The sequence below is a fragment of the Antrostomus carolinensis genome, unplaced genomic scaffold (assembly GCF_000700745.2).
Source record: "Antrostomus carolinensis isolate BGI_N321 unplaced genomic scaffold, ASM70074v2 scaffold17322, whole genome shotgun sequence".
NCBI lineage: Eukaryota > Metazoa > Chordata > Aves > Caprimulgiformes > Caprimulgidae > Antrostomus > Antrostomus carolinensis.
The window spans coordinates 43,338-46,410 of record NW_010299178.1 but is presented as its reverse complement, the minus strand read 5'-3'; positions in this window follow the sequence as shown (position 1 = coordinate 46,410).

Below are 3,073 nucleotides of genomic sequence, written 5' to 3'. Positions count from 1 at the left end.
TCCCTACTCAGCTACAGGGCAAAGGGATTACATTAAATTTACCCTTGCAAAATTTCATTAATACTACTTAAATGTCTTCTTTCATAACAGGAGAGACCTTCTTTCCAGTGTCATGTTCTTCTTTAGCCATGGCATTGCTCTCCATCCATCCATCCATCCATCCATCCTCTTTTTGGTGACTACCATTTAGTATAAGTTACTGTAAAAACATCTATAATCAATCTAGAATTGTGTTGCAGTAGCATGGTCTTTACACATGGGTTTCAATCTTTCAAATGAAAAGACTATGCCAATAACTATTTCTACTACAAGGGAAAAATCGAGTTTTTTATTAAGAGGCATGTTACAACAGTACCTTTTTGTTGCCTTACAGTAAGTGCTCAAAGATAGCTTTGAAAGAAATGGGTTCCCATGAGAAGGAGCTACACAGCAAACACATAACTCTCTTACAATGCCTTTGAAAATTTTGGGGAGCAGAATGCATTACGTGCCTTAGCCATTGTTTTCCAAAAGGCTTCTGATGAAAAGAAAGTCTGAGTTTGGGTAATGGTTAAAACAATAAAATACTAGCACTAATAATTTGTGAAGATTTTATTAAAAAAACCCAAACAAACCCACAAAACACTGAAAACAACAACAACAAAAATACCCTTACCACATATTTTAGATAGAAAAGATTATTTGAATCTTCCACCATACTCCTACTAAAAGGAAAAGAAAAAATCTGCCATGAAATCAGTAATCTCTGCAGCACTATTAAGTGTTTTGCACTTATGGTTCTAGGTCTCAAGGAAGCTGCAAGGTGGAATTGTCATGAGGGGAAATTTCCTTCCTTCCTCTGACATGGTCTCTGTGGGAATCAGAAGTTCATCTCACATGGAGTCAAGGAAGAGCAGTCCATCTGCAAAATACAAGGTGGTACTGGCATCCTCTTCATCCTTCCCACCTGTGCGTGGTACATGATTTCTCCATCCCACGCACAAGCCCTGGGATACAGAGACCCTCACTGGCTCCAACTGTGGAGTAACTTCTTGCTCCACCTCCTCTCCAGAGAAGTGCTGGAGAGGGCAGGTGCAAGACCAGGACAGGAGTGCAGCATCCTGCAGGGCAGGGAAGTAGAAACATCCTCAGGGTGGGCTGAGCAGCATCCTGAATTGTGTAGAGTCACCGCTTTGTCACTTTGGTATGATTCTGTGTCACCTAAAGTTGGAATTGGTTTGCTGCCTATCTTGGTGGTCTTACCTTCTGCTGTATAACTGTTGGATTTCAGTTCAATTAGTAATGAATAGTAGAAACAAATCAAAGTAACTGTGTGTTGATACCTATAGCACCAGAGGACAGTCTGCTAACAAGAACAGACTAAATGTTCTTAGAAACCAGAAGTTTAGTGCATTTTTGTACTTACTACAATAGCAACAAAATACTCAACTCTAAATATATAGTATCACAATCCAAACAAATATTTGGAAAGTGATTTTTCCATTCCTGCCATCCCAAAGTGTCCTGATGCCTTCACAACCACAGGTAAACAATGATAGCAAATCTTCAAACAGGCCAATACCTCCAAAACTGGAATCTCAGCTAAAACTCAGTGGAAAATTTTTTGCAACAAATACGTTTCTAAAAATGGCCCAATACATTAACATACTACAGCACAGATTTTTACCAAGGGTGTGAGTTTTTCTCAGTGGGATATTGGAAACAGCATTTCAGCATCATTTTAGTCACAGTCTGCTGAATGTGATGATAGAGAACCGGAACATTAATGCAAGAAATGTCATCAACTCCTTCTCCTCTTCTCAGGTTTTTTGGCACTTGAAGCGTGTTGTTATCTTACTTGATCCAAAACCAATACAAATGTGACCCTGAGACACAGACTGGCAGAACAATCAGTTGGACGAGGGCAGATGTGGCTTCGTATTTCAGGACTTGCAGCTCTGCCTCTTACAGAAACCTTCTTTTGACCACAAGCTGCTCTTCTACTTTTTTTTTTTCTTTTTAAATTTTCTTTTAAAACTTGGATTGAAGGATAACAAGGTTTAAGATTAAGGTTCAAGATCAGCTGGAGGTGGATGAGCACATACATGGAGGACCCAAAAGAAAGGAGAGCATAGCACAGTACCTAAATAAGGACAGACTACTTGGAGCCATTTAAGACATAAGCAGAATTGAATGAGCAACTCCAGTGGAAGTAAAACCTCTGCGTGCAGTCCTCTTCGTGACGAGCATTGAGCACACAAAAAGCATGTGAAACATTTACAATTTTGTTTGCTTTTTACCTTCAGATTGATTCCAGGATTAACAATCATGCCATGAAACCAAAGGTAAAAGTCCAGTTGATCATACGATGCAGGACTTGATAGTCTTCCCATATCTGCCCCAAACCCTAGCATTTCCAAATCACAAGTATCTGCAATTGATTCTTTTAATACAGGAATATTTTCAGAATGGATATTGATTAAATGGATCTCAGGGACATAGAATTTACACTGTCCTCCTCAATGTGATTTCTATCAACTGCCCCACTTATCCAGTACTATAAAAAAAACCCCGAATATAAATCTGAAATGCCCCCATTATTACTCTGAAGAAACAGCACTGAAAGATTCTTTGTGTTAAATCAGGAGATCAAGCTCCTAGTTTTTCCAAAAAGTCTAGATGAGAGTAGATGAGTATTTCATGGTTTTTACTACAAAAGCATTCTGACCTGCTGGGTTCACAGTAGTAAGCTGTTCAATGCCATTCTTAAGAGATAGAGAGTAGTGAAAAGAGGAAAATTTTTAAATAAGTGTAACAATACCACAGGTTAAAATGTCAGGTTGAAAAACCAAGTCTTTTTAATACCATGTTCAAATCTACTCAAGCCTTACTTTCTCTACAAGGAAAACTTTCTATTGCTTACCAAAACAAGGGACATTCTGCTTAGAAATTAAAAAAAACCCAACAAAACAAAACAAAACCCAAACCTGCTAAATTTCTGTCTCCATATTCCAAAAACCCCCAGATGTTATCTTCAGTGAGTCTGCTTAACCATTGCATCCATATCCCACGTTGGGACATCCCATATCCCAAG